Genomic DNA, 24,909 nt, shown 5'->3' with positions numbered 1-24,909 from the left:
TCACTTCAGTCGTGTCCGACTCTGTGCGACCCCACAGACGGCAGCCCACGAGGCTCCACCATCCCTGGGATTCTCCAGGCAAGAACACTGGAGTGGGTTGCCATTTCCTTCCCCAGTGCATCCTCTGGTAGGATGCAAATTCCCACTGAAGGGGCTTCATTCTTTCCAAACGTGACTTGAGTACCTGCAATATGCATGCCTGATCACATACCTATTCACAGCCATTTCCCACAATTGTATCTCACTGGGGGCTGCACAGGTCCAGCCTTGAGTAAAGCACAGAGAAGATAAAGGAAACTACACACCCTTTGGAGACACTCACTGTCTAACACAGGGGTCGACAAACCACAGCCAACTGCCCACATCCAGCCTGTTGTGTTTTTGTGCAATCCACAAGAAACAAAGGTTTTTATATCTTAAATTTGTTTTTTAAAAAAATCAAAAGAATATTTTGTGACGTGAAAATGATTGGAAACTCAGATTTCCCCGGTGGTCCAGAGGTTAAGAACCCACCTACCAACGCATGGGACATGGGTTCGATCCCTGGTCCGGGAAGATTCCAAGTGCCTTAGAGTAAGTCCATGCACCGCAACTAGAGAGTAGCCACCGCTCGCTGCAACTAGAGAAAGCCTGTGCACGCAACGAAGGCCCAGCCCAGCCAAAAGCAAAATAAGAAAGTGATCAGAAATTCAACTCTCAAAGTGCACACTGTTGAATCGGATGAACACAGCACAGTCATTTGTTTGCACACTGTCTGTGGCTGCCTGCCTGCTGCAGGGGCAGAGCTGGACAGTTATGAAAGAGACTGTATGGCCTGCAGAGCTTACAATATTTATTCTCCGTCCCTTTCCAGAAAAAGTGTGCTGATCCCTAGCACACTAGAAGGAAAGGAGCGTTAAGAGAGAACCAGGTTTAGGTGAACACCTGCTGTATGTCAATTTCTGGACAAGGCTCTCTACAGACATGATCTTCTGAATCCCCAGTATAACCAAGCAGGACTCTGAGAGGCCCTCCAAGAATAGAACTCCACCCAAGCCCTCTGCTTGCTTTTTCGTCTGTAGCAAAACTTTACTTAAAGAATAAATTTAATCGGAGAAGTAAGAAAACATAGAAAGGAGAACAGTCAAGCAAGACAAAATAATAATACTTCAGCCATTAAACAAAGTCAAGTCAAAGTCTTCAGTTCCTCCTCAAGGACTGCAGATAATATTCGGAGCCATATCCTTGAGCGGCCTTGCAGATACTGAAACCCCCACCAGGTGGGAGAAGTTGCATACTGCCCACAAGCACGTAGACCCCAGACCATTGAAACCAGAAGGTTGATGATGCTGACTCCTGATGACCTCGCCACCAACCAATCAGAAGCATGTCCACCAGCTGATCACAGCCTGAACATATAAGACTCCTCACTACCCCCTCCAGAGCGGGACAAGCAGCCTTGAAGGCATGAGCCCTCTGCAGCCCCCTTTGCCTGGCAAAGCAATAAAGCTATTTCTACCTCCCTCAGAATTCTGTCTCTGAGATTTAATCCGGCACCGTACAGAGGCTGAATTTCAGCCACACCAGGACAGCCCAAGGAGGCTGCCTTGATTTCCCCCACATGTTACAGGTAAGGAAACTGAATGAAGCTCAGAGAGGCTGCTCCAGGTACCCAGGGCCACACAGCTAAGAGGCGGGTGCATACACAGGTCTGTCTGACCCCTGAACTCACATTTATTCTACTCTGCTAAGCCGCCTCCCAGCTCACAAATCTTAACATCGATTCCCACATTGCAGATGAGATTTCTGTGGCTCACAGAGGTCAGGGAACATGCTCACAGGACATTCAGCTCCTGGTGGAGGAGGACCTTGAACCCCGACATCTGACTACAATCCAGAGTTCCATCCTAGACTGCGTCTCCAAACATATGATTGGGAATCCGTGCAAGAGGCCAAGTCTCTGTAATAATGAAACCTTGAAACATATGAGTAGTTTACCAAAGGACTTCCCTGGCGGCCCAGTGGCTAAGACTCCACGCTCCCAATGTAGGGGGCCTGGGTCCGATCCCTGGTCAGGGAACGAGGTCCCACATGCTGCAACTAAGAGTTCACACGCCACAGCTAAAGCTCCCGAGTGCCGCAACTGAGACCCGGGTCAGCCAAATAAATGATAAATATTTTTTAAATTAAAAAAAAAAGGGACAGATGGGATTGCAAAGTGAGGAAAAGGCCCAGAGTGTCCACGCAGCAGCCAGGGCTGCGAATGCCCAGAGCCAGGTCCAGCGTGGATGCCCTGATGCTCAGCTTGCCGGGGGCCCAGACTTAGGTGAACGGGATTTATCACCACAGTCAGCAAGGTAATTGGAGAGAAGCAGGCTGTCAGAGGCAGGTCCCCAGGACAGTATTTCAGCCGCAACTCCCCTGCCCAAGTCCTCCACACTCCATGAGTTATTGCCCCTCACCCCGGCCCCCACCCTCCATCTGAGGTCGTGCAGAGGTGGGTGTTCATTTTTATGAAGGGTATTTCAAGGTCACATGTCTGAGCAGCCTGCCCTAGTCACTCTCTCCGGGGGACGCTGCTGCCGCTGGGGCCTGCGGCTCACCCACACCCCCAGCAGATCTGCTTGAAAGGATTTGGGGGTGGGGCTGAGGGTGACACAGCTTTTCCCAGGACCCCAGCTCCAGATCTGTGCAAAGCACCGCCCAAGTCCTGGCAAAACTCTCCATCTCCCCTGCTAGGCTCCCCTCCACCCCGAACCCCCTCCCCACCCCCCTCCTCTGACCTCTCCATTTTCCATCCTCTCCCTCCCCAGGGGAGAGCCCACCCCCTCAGGCCTCCGGTTTGCAGCCCCGGGTCCCGGGCATCACTGGACTCGGACGGCTCCTCTGAGAAGCTACTTCATCCGGGCCCTTAGCCCTTAGCCACCGAGTCGTGAGGCGGGGATCAGGAAGGGAGGGGGGCCCTCACGTCCACCTGGAACCTCAGAATCTGACCTTATTTGGAAACAGCATCTTTACCGATGCGTTAGCTAAAGGTGGAGTCGTATCAGGTTGGGGAAGGGGGGTGGCCCTCAATCCAAGGATTGGGTTTTTTAAAAGAAGAAGAAAACGTGGACACGGAACCCAGGGAGAGAACCACGTGAAGACAGAGGCAGAAATGGAGCGAGACCGCTACCAGCCCAGGAGCACCCCGGGGACGGCACCCCCGGACGCCAGGCACTGCGAGCCAGGCGAAGGTCTGATGGTCCATCGGAGACTCCGAAAAGAACCCACCCTGTGCGCACCCCGATCCGGGTTTTCTGGCCTCTAGAACTGTGAGAGAATGAATTCCTGTTGTGTTAAGCCCTGAGCTGTGTGGTCTACTTTTCACGGCAGCCCCAGGAAACCAATACAGGGCTCAAGACCTCAAACAAAGCCGACCTCAGTCTTTGACAACCGAGGGGTAGGGAAGAGGCCGGGACAAACTGCCTGCGCGGTACCAAGTGGGAGGTACTAGGGCCCCCCACCCATTCGAAGACATAATTCAGGGGAGTCCTGAGGTCCAAACGTGGGGCCCAGAAGGACGTGGCAGCTGCTGTGGTCGCGGGGCGGGGGGGGGGGGGGGGGGGGGGGGGGTTGTTGCATGAGATTCAGATGCTCACTCAGCCTCAGGTGTTCCTCCCTGAATCGGGGCGTGGGCATCGGCCCCCCAGGCTCTGGCGAGGACGGCAGGCAGTTGAGCACAAATCTGACGCCTGGCACCCCGAGCATGATGTTAGATGCAGCTCTGGGACCAGGGAGGAGGAGCTGAGAGGACAGTGTCAGAATTTCATTCAGTATTAAATTACTCCAGGACACAGGAGCCCTGTGCACCCAGAGCGTCACCCCAGCCCATCTTTAAATACCCAACGGTTCCATTACTGTCTGTAGCAGGCAGAGGTGGAATTTACTTTGAGGATTTTAATAAAAAGGGGATCTTACATGAGCTTCCACTGATATCCCCAAAGCAGAAGGCTCAGAGCAACATGGATTACTCGGAAAATTGCATAGAAAAAGAGTATCAAGTTTTGTCCTTCAGTCACTCAGTCATGTCTGACTCTTTGTGACCCAGTGGACTGCAGCACGCCAGGCTTCCCTGTCCTTCACTGTCCATCGAGTCGGTGATGCCATCCAACCATCTCATCTTCTGTTGACCCCTTTTCCTCCCGCCTTCAATCTTTCCCAGCATCAGGGTCTTTTCAAATGAGTCAGTTCTTTGCAAGTATTGGAGTTTCAGCTTTAGCATCAGTCCTTCCAATGAATATTCAGGACTGATTTCCTTTAGAATTGAAGTTTGATTGCTGACAATTCCATATTCCTTGGCCCTTTGGAGAAGAGTTTCAGAGAAGACACAGTGATTTATGCCTGAATGAGGTCAAAGCCCAAGATTAAAAAAAATTCCTAAGTGGGAGGAGGAGACCTGTCAGCAGAAAGAGAGCATCGGCCCAGATCAATCATCAGCTGGGGCATCAGTTGTGTATCAGAGCCTGTGACGCAAGGTGAGCTGGAGAGCATGCTGGGTTCTTCCCATATCTGAACTCTGATCCTCATCCACAGCCCGGGAGGGGGGGTAGGAGCGGCCGCCCTGGAGCCGTCAGTAAGAGGCTCCATCTCATCAATACAGAACTGAAGCCAGGAATGAAATCGACCACAAGTTGGGCTGTTTTTCATCCTCACCATCAAAATACTCTCCCCCCAAAAGTATATTCCATTGGTCTAAGTTCTGAACAGTTGCTGCAGGAACTTTCCTGGTGGTCCAGGGGTTTGGACTCCATACATCCACTTCAGGAGACATGAGTTCACTCCCTGGTCAGGGAACTGAGATTCCACAAGTTGTACAGGACGGCCAAAAAAAAAAAAAAAATTACCATTGAGTTTTCATAATATATGGGCTTCTCAGATAGTACAGCGGAGAAGAATCTGCCTGCCATTGCAGGAGACCCAGGTTCGATTTCTGGGTCAGGAAGATCCCCTGGAGGAGGAAATGGCAACCCATTCCAGTATTCTTCCCTGGAGAATCCCATGGACAGAGGAGCCTGGGGGTCACAAGGAGTTGGACACAATTGAGCACACACACACTTTCATAATATACACATCAACTTCAAATCAGCACGTTTTCTTTATTCCTCATCCCTTAATAAACATTGTGTTCTAGACAACAGTTCGTTCTGAGAACACCTGGCCACAGAGCCTAACAGACTCAGCTCCCCGAGTTTGTTTTGGGAGCAAATTCCTAGATGCTGGGCATCACCCTTGCCAGGTGCAAGCTGAGTTGCCCACGCCCTCTGGTGCTTAGCACCCCTGGGTGCACAGAGTCCATGCATCAAGGGGGACTGTGACGAGGACAACGAGCTGGAGTTACCACCTACAATTCTACCATTTTGATCCGTGTAGACTGCTGTGTTTTGTCTTTGTTTTCGGCCGCGTGGCGCAGCAATGTGGGTTCCAGCGATGGAACCCAGGCCCCCACATTGGGAGCTCAGAGCCTTAACCATTGGGCAACCAGGGCAGTCCCTGTGCAGACACTTTAGGACAGTGTAACAGAGAAATCCTCACGATGTCCTATTTTTGTTCGAGTAAGTGCAAATTCTGTTCACACATGAAACCTCTTCCTGAATTCAGATAACATATTTAAAAATGAAACATGGTTCTCTTTTAGTCATTAATAGCTTGTTTTAAAATGAAAACTTGACCCTGAAGACGATGATTGTTAACAACATCATAGAAAATCATCATTCTGTCATAAAGAGGAGGTGCTAATGTCATTAAGGCCAGTTAAAAATGATGAAAACGGTGCATTTTGTGCAATATATATTTTACCACAATTTTTGAAATTAATATGCCAAAAAACATTGAATTGTCCTTTCAGCAGGTGAGTTACATGGGATGTGAATTACATCCAAATAAAGGTATCTCTAAAAAGGTAGGGGGAAGGAGTGTTTGGTTTTTTAATGACCTGCTCTAGGCATCATCTACTGGCGGAGGGCGTGGCAACCCACTCCAGTATTCTTGCCTGGAGAATCCTATGGATAGAGAAGTCTGGGAGGCTACAGTCCAAGGGGTCACAAAGAGTTGGACACCACTGAAGCGACTTACCACGCACACACGCACAGCCATCATGTAAGCTAGATTCGCCACTAGGTGGTGCTATTGCTATTTTATACAAGAGGAAACAGCGGCTCAGAGAGGTCAAGCGACTTGCTCAAAGACACAAAGCTATAGAGGTCCGCAGCAGCCGGATTTCAGTTCATGCAGGTGGCCGAAGGTTTTCCTTTGCAACAAGGTGGCCGTGGGGCCTCCCAGGCAAAGCCAGGATCTTGCTCTGTCCCTGGACCTGGGCAGGTTCCTTGCCATGGGCCTGCTCACCTGGAAAGAGGGCCGTCTGGACTCTTCAAAAATCCTTTGACGGGACTTCCCTTGTGGTCCCGTGGCTAAGACTCCACACTCCCAATGCAGGGGGCCTGAGTTCTATCCCTGGTCAGGGAACTAGGTCCCACACGTCACAACTGAGAGTTTGCATGCCACAAATAAAGATCCCAAGTGCCTCAACTAAGACCTGGAGCAGCCAAATAGATGAATAAATGTACATAAATGTTTTTTAAAAAAGATGCAAGCCAAGGTGTCTGATCACAAGCGCCCTGTAGATCATAACTTATTAGATTTTATTCTTGCCTCATCAAGCACATTAAAAGGATTTGGTACCTGTCCTTCAGGGAAGGGCCACTAAATCCATAGATTGGCCTAAAGAAAAATAATCAGACATAATTTAACAAGAATAAGAGAGATGACAAATAGGAATGTACCTTCACGCAACTTAATTTTAAGAAAAGAATGGTTAGCTCAATAAATGAAGGTAAATTTTCTTCTGGACCCCAGAACTCAATCCATGTTTATACGTATCAGCTATCCTTTAGGTTAAATGGACCTGTTAGGCGAGCTTGGGAAATGTTAACATTTTACTATTTTCTACAGAGAAAATAGCTTCAAATTTGCCTACCAAACAACTGATGAGCTGTTAAAGTACAACCAACCCTTTTTTAAATTGAAATGAAATGAAACTACACAGCAGTTTCATTAAAGTTCTATATGAAATATTTTCTCTTTCTGTAAAATTCAGTTAATATATAAAATACTGCTTTATGCCATTATAAAAATATTTAGTACTTTTTTTTTATTATATCAGTGTAAAGTAGTAACTGTAGTAAAGTAGAGAAGAGTGATACTGTAGAGCAGATAGTTAGCAGCATCACCAACTCAACGGACATGAGTTTGAGCAAACTCCAGGAGACACTGAAGGACAGGGAAGCCTGTCGTGTTGCAGTCCATGGGGCTGCAAAGAGTCACACATGACTGAGGGATGGAACAACAGAGTAGTAACAGGCTTTATCTCACCCCTAAATGTTATATTAAATTTTATATTTATTTATATTTAATAAGTCAATATTGTTAATTTTGAGGGTTTTTTTACATTAAAGAGCAACCATCTTGATATTTATCTTTTCTCTCCTTTCATCCATTGATAACAAACCTTGTAACAATTTTCTTTCTTCAATTTTACTCTCCTTGAACTCTGTGATTCAGTGGTTAAGAATCCGCCTGCCAATATTGGGGACACGTGTTCGGTCCCTGGTCTGAGAAGATCCTGTATGCTTTGGACAACTAAGCCTGTGGGCCAAAACCACTGAGTCCACGTGCTCCAGAGCCCACGCTCTGCAACAAGAGAGGCCACCGCAATGGGAAGCCCAGGCGCAGCAACTGGAGAAAGTCCGCTCGCCACAACCGGAGAAAGCCCCCTCTCACTGCAACCAGAGAAAGCCCACTCACTACAAGAAAGACACAGTGCAGTCAAAAATAAATAAATAAATAAAAATTTTACTGTCCTTGTGCTTTTTCCCTTGGGATTCCTTAGGAATCACTATTTTGCAGAATCAAAGAATGTGAAAGCCAAACGGGATCTCAGAAGCAACTAAGTCAAACAAATGCTCATTGGACACAGAAGTAGCTATCACTGAATATTTGATACATAGGCCACCCATAGGTTACAAAGGACAAAGTTGAAATAGGGTCACTGACTCTGGGAAAGCATTCCAACATGTTGTCTAAAACAGAGAAAGCCAACAAGAAGAATGCATCTAAATTATTTTGAAAGGCTGGGTTTCAAATGTGGGAACAACTGAGCTATATGCTTGTAAACAGCTATTTCAAAGAATGTATGACTTATCTTCCAACTGAAATGCCATGCAAAATGGTCAAGCTGAGCTTTGTCAGCTAGAACAGTTAAACAAAAGAGCTCAACTGAAATCCTTTCTAGTTGAATTTGTTTTTTTACGATGATACTGTTGTTTTGGTTTTTGGTTTTTTTGGTGGATCTTAATTCCCTGAGCCAGGATCGAGAACAATAGTGAAAGTACAGTGTCCTAACCCCTGGACCACCAGGGAATTCCCAGATACTGTTTATTGTTTGGAACTAACACAATCTTGATCATGTTTCTTTCCAGGACTCTAGAGCTCTTGCTGGGACTAAGGGACTGCTATTACAGTTAGAAGTAGAGAGCCTACAATAAGCGGCAGCCATTTACTGAGTGTTGTAATGTGCTAGCTCTTGCAACAGGCAAGTTGTGCATAATAACTCATTCAGTCTCTCCAAGAACTCTACGTGGTCATGCATTTCTTAGGGCTAAGTTCAGTTACAAGTAACAGATCCAAAATGTCAATGACCTAAATAAGATAGAAGTTAGAATCCGCCTGCAGTGCAGGAGCCCCGGGTTTGATCCCTGAGTCGAGAAGATCCCCTGGAGAAGGAAACGGCAATCCACTCCAGTATTCTTGCCCGAAAAATCCCATGGACAGAGGAGCCTGGCAGGCTACACTTCATGAGGTAACAAAAAGTCTGACACTATAACTGAGCAACTATCACTAACACTTACTTTTCCGTGACGTAAAAATCTGTGATGAAGTGGTCCGGGGCTGAGGTGGCAATTCCACACTGTCAGAGAAACAATTTTCTTCCGTCTTGTCCATCTGCTGAGCATGTCTTCCATTCTCCATTCCTAAAATGATCTCATGTTCCAGAAGGCTGCTCCATCTCCAGCCATTACACCTGCTCAGGGTAAGGAGAAAGGGGCGGAGAAGGGCAACAGCCCCTCCCAGAAGTTCCCCGCATCATTTTTATCTATGCCCTATTGGCCAGAACTCGGTCACATGAATACACATAGCTGCAAAGGAAGCTGGGGAAAGTAGTCTTCATTTGGCATTGCTATTGTTTGTTTAGTCGATTAGTGTCTGACTCTTTTCGACCCTGCGGACTGTAGCCCACCAGGTTGCATCCTTGGGATTTTCCAGGCAAGAATATTGGCGTGGGTAACCATTCCCTTCTCCAGGGGATCTTCCCAACCCAGGGATCAAACCCTTGTCTCCTGCATTGGCAGGCGGATTCTTTATCACTGAGCTGCCAAGGAAGCCCCTCATTTGGCACAGCCCCAGCTAAAATTCAGGGGAGATAGGATCTTGGGGGGAAATGAGGAGTCTTTGCCACAGCTAAGATACTACTGTTAATCCTCTTTCACAAAGGAGAAAGCTTAGAAGTTAGTATCTTGACCAAGGTCACAGCCTTAATAGGTGAGGAGCTAGAATTTGCAAAATGCTATTTTGTGACACTTTTTCTCATGTACCTGGCAATGGTAAGGTATTGGCTACTAATTCTACTATGTTGCTCAGAAGAGAAAAATTATACAAAAACAATATATTTAAAATTTTACTCTATTATACTCAAACCGGAGAAGGCAATGGCACCCCACTCCAGTACTCTTGCCTGGAAAATCCCATGGACAGAGGACCTGGAAGGCTGCAGTTCATGGGGTCACTGAGTGTCAGACACGACTTCACTTTCACTTTTCACTTTCATGCATTGGAGAAGGAAATGGCAACCCACTCCAGTGTTCTTGCCTGGAGAATCCCAGGGACGGGGGAGCCTGGTGGGCTGCCGTCTCTGGGGTCGCACAGAGTCGGACACGACTGAAGCGACTTAGCAGCAGCACACTCAAATTGCTATTTTTATCAACCAGAAATATTTCAGAGTGCAGCTATCCCTGTGACAGAGAATACTGAGTAGATGAACAGAAAATAGGGTTTCCCCTTCGCCAGGGAATGTGGGCAAATGAGCCAGCCCCACTCATGTCCCAGATGGCTTTGAGCAGCAGATCAGCCTTCTCCCTCTCCAGGACTCACTGTGGCTATGGTTGCAGCATCTTACACCCTTCACAGAAATTAACCCAAAATGGATTACACCCCTAAATGTAAAATGTGAAACTATAAAACCCCTAGAAAATAACACAGGAGAAAACCCAAGTCCATGATGTTGGGCATAGTAATGACTTTTTAGATATAACACCCAAGGCACAATCCATTTAAGAAATATTTGATGAGCTGGACTTCGTTTAAATTTAAAAAAAAAAAAAAAAAACTTCTGCTCTATGAAAGACAATGTCAATAGAATCTGAAGATTGGCAAACGATACATGTGATGAAGGTCCGCTACCCAAAACATACCAAGAACTCTTAAAACTCAATGAAAAGGATATAAACAATCTGATTTAAAAATGGGTCAACACCTCCCAGAATATTGGAAATAAAAGCAAAAATAAACAAATGGGGCCTAATTAAAAGCTTCTGCACAACAAAGGAAACTATAAGCAAGGTGAAAAGACAGCCTTCAGAATGGGAGAAAATTATAGCAAATGAAGCAACTGACAAAGAACTAATCTCAAAAATGGACAAGCAACTCCTGCAGCTCAATTCCAGAAAAATAAATGACCCAATCAAAAAATGGGCAAAAGAACTAAACAGACATTTCTCCAAAGAAGACAGATGGCTAACAAACACATGAAAAGATGCTCAACATCACTCATTATCAGAGAAATGCAAATCAAAACCACAGTGAGGTACCATTTCACGCCAGTCAGAATGGCTGAGATCCAAAAGTCTACAAGCAATAAGTGCTGGAAAGGGTGTGGAGAAAAGGGAACTCTCTTACACTGTTGGTGGGAATGCAAACTAGTACAGCCACTATGGAGAACAGTGTGGCGATTCCTTAAAAAACTGGAAATAAAGAACTGCCATACGACTCAGCAATCCCACTGCTGGGCATACACACAGAGAAAACCAGAAAGGAAAGAGACACATGTACCCCAATGTTCATCACAGCACTGTTTATAATAGCCAGGACATGGAAGCAACCTAGATGTCCATCAGCAGATGAATGGATAAGAAAGCTGTGGTACGTATACACAATGGAGTATTACTCAGCCATCAAAAAGAATACATTTGAATCAGTTCTAATGAGGTGGATGAAACTGGAGCCGATTATACAGAGTGAAGTAAGTCAGAAAGAAAAACACCAATACAGTATACTAACACATATATATGCAATTTAGAAAGATGGTAATGATAACCCTGTATGCGAGACAGCAAAAGAGACACAGATGTATAGAATAGTCTTTTGGACCCTGTGGGAGAGGGAGAGGGTCGGATGATTAGGCAGAATGCCATTGAAACATGTATAATATCATATGTGAAACAAATCGCCAGTCCAGGTTCGATGCAGGATACAGGATGCTCGGGGCTGGTGCACTGGGACGACCCAGAGGGATGGTACAGGCAGGGAGGAGGGAGGGGGGTTCAGGATGGGGAACACATGTACACCCGTGGCGGATTCATTTTGATGTACGGCAAAACCAATACAATACTGTAAAGTAATTAGCCTCCAATTAAAATAAATAAATTTAAATTTTTAAAAACTATTAAAATAAATAAATAAAGGGGTCAAAGACCTTAAGAGACACCTCACCCAAGAAGATACACAGATGGCAAATCAGCATATGGAAACATGCTCTGCATCATATGTTATCCGGGAAATGCCAATTACAACAACAGTGAATAGCATTACATGCTTATTTAAAAGGCCAGGATGTGAAACAGCATCATCAAATGCCGGTGAGGACGTGGAACAACAGGAACTCCGATGCACCGTTGGTGGGAATGCGAAATGGTCTATCTACTTTGGAAGACAGTCTGGTGGTTTCTTTTCTTTAATATTTTATTTATTTATGTACTTATTTGTCTGCATCAGGTCTTAGCTGCAGCCTGTGGGATCTAGTTCCCCAACCAGGATGGAACCCAGGCCCCCTGCATTGGGAGCGTGGAGTCAGCCGCTGGGCCACCAGGAAGTCCTAGTCTGGCGGTTTCTTACAAAACTAAACACATTCTTACCATAGGATCCAGCAAGCTCACTCCTTGGTGTTTACCCAAAGGAGTTGAACACTTTGGTCCCCGCAAAATACCTGCACGTGGATGTTTACAGTAGCTTTATTCATAAGCCGTGGTACATCCAGACAACAGAATATTATTCAACACTAAAAAGAAATGAGCTATCAAACCATGAAAAGGATGGAGACATCTTAAACACACATTATTAGGTGAAAAGAGCCAGTGTGGAAAAGCTATGTACTTTTCACACTATGTGGTGAGATGAGCCTAACTGTATGACATTTTAGAAAAATCAACAGTAGAGTCACACTAAGATCAGTGGTTTCCAGGGGTTGGGGTTGTGGTCGGGGGCTAAGAATCAATAGGAGGAGCACAGGGGGTTTGGGGGAGGCGCAGCGAAGCACTGTGTGATACCTAATGACGGAGCCATGTCATGATATTAATACTATGTCCAAACCCGCAGCATGTACACCACCAGATGAGCCTTGACACAGACTTCAGGTGATTTAGGATGTGTCAGGATAAGTTCATCACACGTACCACTCCGGGGGGGATGTTGACCATGGGAAAGGCTCTGGTAAGGAGGTGGGGGTGGAAGGTATATGAGAAACCCCTGTACCTCCTCTCAATCTTGCTTTGAACCTGAAACTGCCCTTTTTGTCCTATTTAGCTTATTTATTTATTTTGCTGCACGGATCTTAGCTGTCGCATGCAGGAGGTTCACTTATGGCATGTGAACTAGGTTCAGCATTCAGGATCTGGTTTCTCAACCAGGGACCGAACCCAGGCCCACTGCATTGGGAGTGTGGAGTCTTACCCACTGGACCACCAGGGAAGTCCCTAAAACTGTTCTTTAAAAAAAAAATCTTACATTGGAGTCAAGGAACCTCCTAAAATAGATCTAGATGTATGTTACTAGGGAAAAGGCTAAAGGCTCTGTGCCAAGCCCCCCACTCCCATTAAATTATAAAATATTAGCAGTCTGGATCAATGGCTCTCAAACTCCAACATGTATCAGAATCACCCAGCGAGCATGTTAAAATTCGAGATTTTCAGCAGCCTTGCCCACCCCACCTCCAGCAAAGTCTGATTCAGGGAAGTTGGGGTGTACCCTGAATCTTTACTATTAAGTCTCCCAGCAGCGGCCAGCGGTGCAGGTTCAAGAACCACAGTTTAAGAAACATGGGCCCAAAGGATCTCTGTAAAGATCTTGACATAAAGAGTCTTGCAGGGTCTTTTCCAGCTCTGACCAAGCAGCGCCCCCAGCAGACAAGAGAGAACACCAGACACTGGAGCCCCATTGTTGGGTGGCTGCGGGGGTGGCGGTGAGCTGCACGGACCGCTGCGCTGTGGGCCAGGAGCCTCTAGATGGCAGTGCTCAGCCAGAAACAGAGCCCTCGGTTGGTCTGGGGCCCTGCCCAGGGGGAAGGCGCCAGGGCGCCCCCCACAACCTTCCCCAGCTGGTTCACAGAGGGTGGGCCAGGCAAGGAGCCTTGGGAACACACACGTATGCAACTGAGGCAGGAATGAATGCTCATTTGGGCATTTGACATTATCAATAATGATAGTAGCTCACATCAGCTGCCAGGCACTGTTCTAGCCAAATTATCATGCTGTGTGTATTTCCTACTATATTATGAGCATTTCCTCATTTCTTGAAATAGTGTTCAAGAGCATGCTTTCTAAAGGCTTCATAATTTCCTACCTAAGTTAACTAATAAGATTCATTTAATCAATGCCCTATCACTGGGCTTTTATGTTATTTCTTGGTGTCTTCTATTCCAAGTAAGATACTGTTGCCTAAGAAGGAGTTGCCACAATTCTGACTATTTCCCTCTTGGGGTAAATGTTTAGAAGTAGAATTACAGGATCAAAATCTAGGGCCATTTTTAAAGATCTTGATATATATGGCAAACTTATTTTTTGGAATATTGGAAGTTTGCCCTCAGGAGCAGCATGTATGAATGTACATCAGCCTGGATTTCCCAGCGCTGAGTAGTATCCACTTATCTTTCCAAAACTGTATCCAAGGGAATTCCCTGGCAGTCCAGTGGTTAGGATTCCGTGGTCTCGCTGCTAAGGGTCTGGGTTTGATCCCTGGTCAGGGAACTAAAATTCCACAAGCCAAACAGCATGGCCGGGGGCAAGGGGGAAAAAACTGTACACAAAGCACAGCATCTCTTTCTAAAATGTGAATTTCACAAAGTAGGGTTGAACTTCCTATTCATATATTGATCGGTTGTTTGTATTTCTGCCTCTGAATTCTCTGTTCATATCTTTTCATTTTTCCTTTCTAGTGTATTACTCGTCACAGTCCCATTTTCCTTTCAATTTTGTTTATATTGGTGATGAACAAAAGTTTAAATTTACGCTATAATCAATCTTTTATTTTTAATAAAAATATTGCCCATTTTTATGCTTGTAAGGTTAAATATTCATGAATATTTTCCTTGTTTATGTTTTACATTTAGCTTTCTAAACTTATTAAATATTAGCTACTTATTCAAATATTTTTTTTAATATTTATTTATTTGACTACCAGGTCTTAGTTGCAGCATGTAGTTTCCTGACCAGGGAATGAACGTGGACCCTCTACATTGGGAACATGAAGTCTTAGCAACTGGAGCACCAAGGAAGTCCCTCAAATGTTTTTAATATTTATTGTTACTTTTATTTTTATTTATTTGGCTGCACTGGGTCTTAGTTGCAGCGTGTGAGACCTTTAGTTCTGGCATGTGGCTCTAGTTCCCTGTTGTGGTTGTTCAGTCGCTCAGTCGTGTGTGACATTTTGCAACGAATGGACGGCAGCACGCCAGGCCTTCCTGTCCATCACCAACTCCTGGAGCTTGCTCAAACTCAAATCCATTGAGTCGGTGATGACATCCAACCATCTCATCCTCTGTTGTCCACTTCTCCTCCCGCCTTCAATCTTTCCCAGCATCAGGGTCTTTTCTAATGAGTCAGCTCTTCACATCAGCTGGCCAAAGTATTGGAGCTTCAGTTTCAGCATCAGTCCTTCCAATGAATATCTAGGGTTGACTTCCTTTAGGAGGGACTGGTTTGATCTCCTCGCAGTCCAAGGCATTCTCAAGAGTCCTCTCCAACACCCCAGTCCACAAGGGTCAATTCTTTGGTGCTCAGCTTTATGATCCAACTCTCATATCCACGGATTTCCCTTGTGACTCAGCTGGTAAAGAATCCACCTATGATGCCAGAGACCTGGGTTTGATCCCTGGGTTGGGAAGATTCCCTGGAGAAGGGAAAGGCTAGGCACTCTAGTATTCTGGCCTGGAGAATTCCATGGACAATATACTCCATGGGGTCACAAAGAGTCAGACACGACTGAGTGACTTTCACTTTTCTCACATCCGTAAATGACTACTGGGCTACTAGACCCTGACCAGGGATCAAACCTGGGCCCCTTCATTGGGAGCTCAGAGTCTTAGCCACTGGACCACCAGCGAAGTTTCTACATTTAACTTGTTAATGTCTCAATATACCTGGGAGCATGAAATGATGGGCTAACAAATTTTCCCCCAAATATTCAGCTTTCCCCATACCACTTATTGACTAACCCATCATTAATGACTTCCATCATTTTTGTGCTATTTTCTGATAGAATATCATGTATATTTTCTGGAGTATCTATCCTGTTTCATTGTTCTTGCCAACACCTAGCTTTTAATTATTACCATTTTATATATGTTTTAAAGTCTTTTATTTCCAAATTTCCTTAGCTAATCTCAGCTGGGAATTCTTTCAGCTGAACTAAAATACTTCTGATCCATTTCCAAAAATCCCTTGGGACTTTTAATGAAACCATAAATTCAACTTTGAATGGTAAATTCAAAATTAATTTGGAAGGCGTTCCCTGATGGCCTAATGATTAGGATTTGAGGCATTCACTGCTCTGGCCCAGGTTCAATCCCTGGGAACTGGGATCTCACATGCCCCTCCCAAAAAAAAGTTAACTTGGAAAGATTCAACACTCAACTGTGAAGACAATATGGGGAAATGGGTGCTTGTAGACACTGCTGGAGGCAGTATAAACTGGTCTTTCAGAAAGAGGATTTGAGTGTCTCCCAAATGGCACCCCACTCCAGTATTCTTGCCTGGAGAATCCCATGGACAGAGGAGACTGGTGAGCTACAGTCCACGGGTCACAAATAGTCGGACATGACTGAGCAACTTCACTTTCTTTATCAAACTCTTAAAAGTATCTGCGCTTTGACCCAGACCTTCTATGTCTTGGTATCTAGAAATTTCACACATACGCACAAAACGTTCACCGCAGCACTTTCTGCAATAGACTACAGGAGATAAACTATATATCATAGAGGCTGGTTAATAAATTATGGGATGGCCAAACTCTGAAATACTACTAGCAGCAGGCTGGTCTGCATACACAGAGGAGGTTCTTGATTTAACGTGAAGAAAAGCAAACTGCTAAACAAATGCCTACAGCAGAATTCCATTTATTATTCTTTATAATAATATAAATATATAAAAATACATAATGATAGGAAATAGTCTAGAGCAGGGGTCAACCTTCTGTCAAGCACTAGACAGTAAACATTTTGGGCTTTGTGAACCACAAGGTCACAACTATTCAACTCTGCAAATGTAGCCCTAGACTGAAGTATGTAAACAAACAAGTGCAAATAAAACTTTATTCATAAAACCAGGCAGGGGACAGAATTTGACCCTCAGATTCTAAGCTATGGTTTGCTGACTCATGGTTCAGAAAGATAGGTACCAAAATGATGTTAAAAATTATTGCTTCTGTGGTAAAAGTGGGAGGAGGTAGAAGGGAATTCTTAGGGGAAAAGAGGAGGATTGTGAGATCTGACAGCAGATTCCCCAGGCCCAAATCCTGACTCCAAAGTTGCGGGGCCCATTCATCAGCACCTACTCAGCATCAGGAATCCCCAGGACAAATCCTGCCCTGGGGGTTTGAGGGACCAAGGGGGCTATTAGCCCTATTATGGGCGAGGACCCTTCCATATTATATTTATCCACTCTACCATATTAAATAAACTAAATGGCAAATGCTATTATAAGAACTTTATGATGTTAACTCATTAATATCTGTATTAAGTTTTGCAGAAACTAACACCTGTGCCTGGTGATTTGTTCTGTAAATGATATTGAAAATAACATTTGGGTAACAAAGGAAAGGTGGCTCAGCGATAAAATATCCACCTGCCGATGCGGAAGACTCGGGTTCCATTCCTGGAAGATCCCCTGAAGGAGGGAAGATTCTCTGGAGTAGGAAATGGCAACCCACTCCAGTATTCTTGCCTGGAGAATCCCATGGGTAGAAGAGCCTGGCGGGCTGCGTCCATGAGGCTGCAAAGAGTCGGACACAATTTAGTGACTAAGCACACACACACACACACACACACGACAAAAGACATATTAATACGCCTCTGGTCAATAGTGTGTTAAGTCATTAAATTTACTTAAGCTTAGTAGGCAACTCATCCATGCAGTAGATGAGGAAACTGAGGCACAGAACAGTTAAGTGGGTTTGCTCAAGGTCACACAGCTCATCAGTGATGGAGCCAGGTTATTTGAATTCAGGCAGCCTGTGTCCAGAGATTGCACATCAGCATTTTTTTTCTTTTTTTAGTCCTGCTGTGTTGTTCTGTTTCTTTAAATAGTGTGCCAGCCATTCTAATAAAGAATTCCATTTATGCTAAAGAAAAGGCATGATTGAGGGGGAAAGAAGCTATTCTCTCTCTTTATGCTGAGACCATGAAACATCATCATTTAACTGGAGTGAATAAAAAGCAAAATTAAACACTTAAAATGATACCAAATGACACACTCCCGACTGGATCACAAGTTTCAGCAAAAGGAGGATTTGATCCAGTAAAGTCACACAGCAAGAGAGTCTGGATTTGAGAGAGATGAAATTCCAAGTTTGAGTCCCAGCTGGGGATCCTCAGACAAGGCACTCAACCGCTCTGAGCAGCAGCTTCTCCACCGATCAACAGGCACACAGGCATGCCTCGGGGGTCACAATAAACTTACAGTGGAATATGTGCATGTAAAGTACCCAAGATGGCATCACCGACTCATGGACATGAGTTTGAGCAAGCTACGGGAGTTGGTGATGGACAGGGAAGCCTGGCATGCTGCAGTCCATGGGATCACAAAGAGTCGGACACAACTAAGCTACTGAATTGAACTGAACTGAGAGGGTTATCAGCACCACTGGCCGTCCATCTCCCTGAGGGCATAGCACAAATTCCTGCACGATTGGCGGATTTCCTGTTTGTTTTGGCGCATCCTCCTCCACGCCGAGAAGCCCAAGCCTGCTCTGCCCACAGCCACGGGTGTCTCCTGCCAAAGGCTAATGGAAGTATTACAGCCACAACTGGAGTCTGGAAGGACTTCAGAGGCAAAGCCCTGGAGGGCAGACCCGAGGCACCTTCAGTACCCTGGTGCAGCCTGGGAATGGGAGGGAATTGGGGGGTGTCGGGGTGTCCAGGAACAGGAACTAAACCCTGAGAATAACTAACTGCAAGTTATGGTTCATAGATTCCTGAGTATCCCAAGCCAGGACCTCAAATCCTGGGCCAGTGAGAGGGCCCATTTTAGAGGTAGGCAACGTGAGGCACAGGCTTCCCTGATAGCTCAGTTGGTAAAGAAGCCGCCTGCAATGCAGAAGACCCCGGTTTGATTTCTGGGTTGGGAAGATCTGCTGGTGAAGAGATAGGCTACCCACTCCAGTATTCTTGGGCTTCCCTTGTGGTTCAGCAGGTAGAGAATCTGCCTGCAATGTGGGAAACCTGGGTTCAATCCCTGGGTTGGAAAGATCCCCTGGAGAAGGGAAATGCTACCCACTCCACTATTCTGGCCTGGAGAATTCCATGGACTGTACAGTCCATGGGGTTGCAAAGAGTCAGACACAACTGAGAGGTGAGGCCCGGAAGGCTAGACGGCAGTTCCTGAAGGAGCCTGGAAAGACATCCAACCGTTCTCCCAGAGGCCCTGACTCAAGGGAGGCCAAAGCCAGCCCCACCCACAAAAGGTGCTCAGTTGGGCCAACAGTGTGTGTTGAACTTAAGCTTTCTTAACCAGCTGTGCCCTCTACAATTCACCTTCACCCTGGGGATGGCAACATCACTCACGGATCTGATCTGAATGGACCACCCCCAACAAACGGCTTCATGGAATTTTCGCAGTATGTCTAGGCTCCTGTTACCCAGTTTGACAACGAAGGCCTAGACCAAGCAGCAAATTCAACAGAATTATTTAGGGGGTGAGGTCTAGAATGGTCCAGCAATGGGGTTGGGCACTGGGAAGTGGTGCAGGGTGGGAGGGCATAGAGAGGTCCTTAGGGGAATAGAAAAGGACTGTGCCATCTGGCGACAGACTCTGTGGACTCAAACCCTGACGCCAGGGTTCCTGGGCCCATTCATCAAGCACCCACTCAGCGCAGGGAATCACCTGGACAAGCCCTGCCCTAGGAGGACTGTCCCTTTAAGGCTCTGGTGGGCGGGCCCAGCCGTTTCCATGGAGCTGAGTCTAGACTGTTTCTCAAGTCTTCCCCACACCAGGCCCAGACAGGAAGTGAGTCCCCACAGGAGAATGAGGGGCGCCCAGCCTTAGCGGGATACTCAAGGCAACGGAGGTCCCACCCCACCCCACCCCCATCCCGTGCGGGTGCCTGGCTTTGCCTGCGCAGAAACACGGTTTCAGCATCTGCTCGCATCAGCGAATGCTGCGCGCCTGAGGGCAGTTCTCAAACCCAATCCAAGTTCAGCCAGCTGACCAGGTCATTCAGGTCACACTGGCATCTTTCAATCCCCGACCAGGCCCCCAACCCCAGGAGGCAGTTAACCAGTGTCACCCCTACTTTGCATGAGGAAACTGAGGCTCAAGTCAAAAAACCTATCCAAGCTCCCAATTCTCTCGAATTTGAACCCAAGCTCTAGCTCGACAGGGAATGCTCACAAGCATAGTATCTTCTAGACAAGGCAGAGGTAGACAGATACCTGTTCAGATCCTGGTTTGGGCACCCCCTTAACCTTTCGGTGTCTGTCTTCTCATCTGTAAAATGGGCATCCCTTCAGCCCATCAGGATGTGTTTACCCGATGTCCACTCAGTGACAGGCCCAAGGAGCGTGAACACAAGTGGCCTCCAGGAAACGCAGGAATTTCCCATGCAAAAGTAAAGCCGTAAATAAAATCACAATAGGATGAGAAACAAGGAGCAGAGAGCATGACTGGGGAAGGGGGAGGTCCATGAGAGGACATGGAAGACAAACCCCAAAAAGAATAACGGGAGAGCTTTCTCAAACAGGGGGTGAACCCCTCAGCATCAGCAACTGCCGAAAACCAAGCACGGTGGGGGCGGGGGCCGGGCAGGCGGTGGACAGGTCCCCAGGCTGTTAGGACCAGCCTCACACACACACACACACACACACACACACACGGCCTGGAAGTAACTCCCACGGCCTCCAAGCGCCCCGACCCCCGCTGGCCACCTACCAGAGCCAGGACATCTGGAAGAGAGGCTCTGGTGTGGGGTTACTGGCAGGCGCCAGGCAAGCCGACTTAAACAGGGTTTCATTGAGCAGCTTCATCTTCTGACGTCTGGGTCCCACGATGAGGGGTGTCTCCGGTGGCCCCGCTGGACTCACCAGCTGCGCTCTGCTCCTCGTGGGCTGAAGCCGAGGGCACGAGCCCCAGGTACAGCCGGCCCTTCCCCTTCCGGGCGGGCCCCTGGTCCTGGTGCCGCTCGCCGCTGACCGGAGACCACCTGCTCCCCCAGAGAGCCCTCCTGCAGCCTGGGGGGGCCTCAGTGGCCCCCCTTCACCACTTAACACCCTCAGGACGGCCACCTCCTCTCTGGAGAAACGGATCCAGTCTTTCCTGTAGCCCCAGGGCCAGGATGAAGAACTCGGTGCTCACCCGGAGGCGAGTACCCTTCCGAGAGACATCACCTCTCTCATCCTCACGAACACCCTTCTTTACAGACGGGGAGAGCAAAGCAGGGTGGCCAACGCTTGCCCGCTGGGTGGCTGACTGTCCCCACTGGGCTCCACACCCTCTGAGCACAGCAGCGCAGTCACAAAGTCAGACACCCAAGCCTCACTCTCTTCAAGAAAATGGAGCTGACAGACCTGCCCCACGAGCCCGCAGGTATTCTCACCCTCTCAACAATACAATACAAGGTACACATCTGAACAGGCTGGCAAGGGAAGAGTTCCCTTATGTTATCTGAAAATGGTGCAGTTAAGAGTGTTAAGTAACCCTTTTTGCATAGTTTTTCAGGAATACATTTATCAAGATCAAACCAGTTCAGTTCTCGAGGAAATCAACCCTGAATATTTACTGGAAGGAGTGATGCTGAAGCTCCAATCCTTTGGCCACCTGATTCAAAGAGTTGACTCATTGGAAAAGACTCTGATGCTGGCAAAGACTGAAGGCAGGAGAAGGGGTGACAGAGGATGAGTTGGTTGGGTGGCATCACCGACTCAATGAACGTGAGTTCTGGACAAACTCCAGGATATAGTCAAGGACAGGGTCACAGAGGCATACACTACTTAGCAACTGAATAACAAATGTACCACCCCAGCCTTACCTTCTGCTCCTTCTAACAGGATTTCAAGCTGAGTGATCCCAATGGTCGCTGTGCCCCAGGATCAAGGTCCTTCGGTTCCTGCCGTGTCCATCAGCCCATCTTCCCTCACATTTGCAAGCCACAGAACCCCGGGGCTCAGCTCCACACAGGACATCCAAGAGGAGACAGCTCACGAGGGCTTGTCACCTGAGCCTTTCTGTACCATTTTCCCACATGCATGTATTATCAATGAAAAAATTTAAAAATAAGCAGGAGTAATAGATAGTAGGGCTCAGGATTTTTTTTTTTTACCTTTTTAAGGTAGAAACTCTGTCCTCTCCCCCACACCTTTGGAATCAATGTATATGGGTGGGGAGTCCAGGAATCTGTATTTTTAAACCTCTCCCAAAGTGACACAGCCCTGCCAGGAGGGCTGTCTCCCGGGGCACGGCTTCTGGTGAGCTCTGATTCACAGGGCCCTGGGACCTTGTGGGTACAAATTTCCTCCTGCCAAGCCCAGTGAAACAGCCTGCCCCAGAGGAAGGCACTGGTCACGTCCAGACTTCCTGAAAACTCAAGGGACCGAAGGTGGCTAGGCAAGCAGCCAAGGGGAGGGGCAGGGTCCTCTGACAGCACCAGCTGACCTCAGCCTCAGGGCTGAGAAGCCCGGGGCCACTGGCTCAATTAACAATCTGGAAAGGGCCTACGCACCACCCCTCTGCATTCTCCTCAGAACGCACCGGAGGTGCTTCTCAAGAGGAGCTACAAAGATGCCGTGCCTGGGTCCCACCGCAAAGAGTCCCATCTGGTCTGTATGGGGTACGCCCTAACATGTTGCTTCAATGATATGGGGTGGGAGGTGGGAGGGGGGTTCAGCATTGGGAACTCATGTACACCAGTGGCGGATTCATGTCAATGTATGGCAAAACCAATACAGCATTGTAAAGCAAAATAAAGTGAAAATTAAAAAAATAAATAACAAATGTGCAGGCTGGGTGAGAACCCCAGGACTGGAGGGAGAGGCAGGGAGAGGAGCTGAGCCACTGCAGAAGCCAGGAAGAGATCCTTCTCCCACGCTGCAAGGGGGTTTTTATCCAGTCACGTGGACTCACACTGAACAGCACTTGGGCTGCTTCCCACGTGCCAGCTGTGGTCCAGGCCTCTTCACTTCACCCTGCACCTGAGGCAGGGCTCAACTCCGTGACCAAGCCATCCTCTTAACCACCACACACTGGTTTCCGTCAGACTGTGAAGGCCCATCATGAAAAACAGGGACTTTTCATGAAAACCTGGAAAACTTCAAGTCACCTTTTATTTACTCATTCGTTCAAGAACATGTCCAAGTTCTACACTTTGTGTCAGGCACTGACATCCAGACAGCCCGGGTTTTCAAACTGGCTGTGAAATCGTGGTAGTTCACATACAGCATCCTGTTCAGGGAGATACCGGTGTGTGTGTCCACGCTAGGTCTTCATGGGAAAGGTTATTTCTTACCACTGATCACGGTCCAAAATGCTTGAGAAACACTTGAGAAGCGGCCCCAATAGCCCCTCAGAACTTCATGGTTGTTACAAATGTCTATAGATACACCTGGAAACCAACACTGCTTTTGTGGCCGTGAGGCTCACCAAAGGAGAGACGGATGAGAAAAGCCTTCAACCTCCTCCGTGGCTTGGAAATTGTTCCCCCACCCCACCCCAGAAATAGCCCAGCACCACTGCCACCCCTAAATAAATACCAATGGTCCGAGACTCTTTCCTCAAATGCCAAAGACATGGAGGCACCTACCTTGGTGGACTTACGGAGGATATCTGGATCCTAAGTTCACCAGGCCCCAAAAGGGGATGAGAGCAGCCCAGACAAAGCAATGGTGGCAAGCGGCCCCAGCGCCTCCAAACCCCTCTTCCCAGTCAGGCTGCACACCTGCTGAGCCCTCCTTGCAGCTCCCAGAGAACAAAGCCCAGGGCTCGTTTCCCACAGCAGCTGAGCGCACCCTCCACACCGGCAGCAGGACTCTCAGCGGCACTGGCACCAGGGCCTGCACCTGAACGCACAGACCTCACGCCCCCCCGGGCTCTGAAGGCCTGGCTCCAACCCGAGCATTAAGAACTCATAAAGGTCGGTCACTTGGACTTGCTGGACTGTGGCATCCCAGCAAGCATTCTACTTCAGTCTGGAAAGTAAGACCTTCACAAACATGTGGATTAGCTTTTGCCCTAAAACTATTACTTTACAGACCGCAGGCTTCACCCTGTTCTGGGTACCTATGCCTCTGGTTTTAGACTAGCCCAGGATAGTGAGACCCATCTTCAAGCCTGGAGCTTCCAAGTTCCAGCCTCTCACATCCCCCAAGTGTATGACTTGTGCATGGCTCAATACTTACTGCTATACCGCCACACACATGAAGGGACACAGAAACCTACAGAAAATCATGTGGCAGGTTACTCTCCAAAACAGTTGTTTTTAACTTTGAAGCATGAAAGAGAAGATAAGTTGAAAGGGCCTTTAGGTTGTCTGTCATTTTAATTTTCTTTATAAAAATGCACATTAAAAAAAAAAAAAAGCCACAATCCAGAGTTAAGGACTCCACTGATAAGAAGCAAATTTTAAGTGTAGATGTAAATGGTATCCACAGAATTCAAGTCACTAAGTTTCGCATCGTTTTTTTTTTTTTCATCCCATGTCACAAACGATGAAACAGAGCCCAGGGTGAACTTACCCAGGCTCCCACACCTAGTAAGTGGCGAAGTTGGCTTTCAAATCCACGTGGTTTCAAGCAAAGGCTCTTCCTTCATACAAGGGGGCAAAAGGCAAATGAAAATTGTGAGATCATTTCCATCTGCAAGTAGTACAAATATCCAGCAGCTAAGATGGAAAAGGCACACTTACAACCACGTTGATGGAAGTTATTAACCGTTCCTACTTCGGTAGGACCTATCAACATTTTAAGTATGAATTCCTTTCAACCAGCAATTTTACCTGCAGAAATTTATCCCAGAGGAACCTAAAAAAAAAAAATAACTACAGACGGTTCACTGTTAACCATGATAAAACATGGGATCCCCGTAAAGT

At 47.1% G+C, this 24,909-nt stretch overlaps 1 long non-coding RNA gene across 1 annotated transcript; it reads right to left on the bottom strand.

Annotated features, from left to right (window-relative positions):
* Positions 1–16,916: 16,916 nt before the first annotated feature.
* LOC138429317 (uncharacterized) lies at positions 16,917–22,304 on the bottom strand. The gene is made up of 3 exons (XR_011252772.1): positions 20,763–22,304; positions 20,267–20,410; positions 16,917–17,609 (listed from the first exon to the last, which is right to left on the bottom strand). It is a non-coding gene; the product is annotated as an uncharacterized lncRNA (long non-coding RNA).
* Positions 22,305–24,909: the final 2,605 nt, after the last annotated feature.

Source organism: Ovis canadensis, chromosome 24 (genome assembly GCF_042477335.2).
Source record: "Ovis canadensis isolate MfBH-ARS-UI-01 breed Bighorn chromosome 24, ARS-UI_OviCan_v2, whole genome shotgun sequence".
Taxonomy (NCBI): domain Eukaryota; kingdom Metazoa; phylum Chordata; class Mammalia; order Artiodactyla; family Bovidae; genus Ovis; species Ovis canadensis.
The sequence above is the reverse complement of the archived record's forward strand: the minus strand, read 5'-3'. Positions and strand labels throughout refer to the sequence as shown.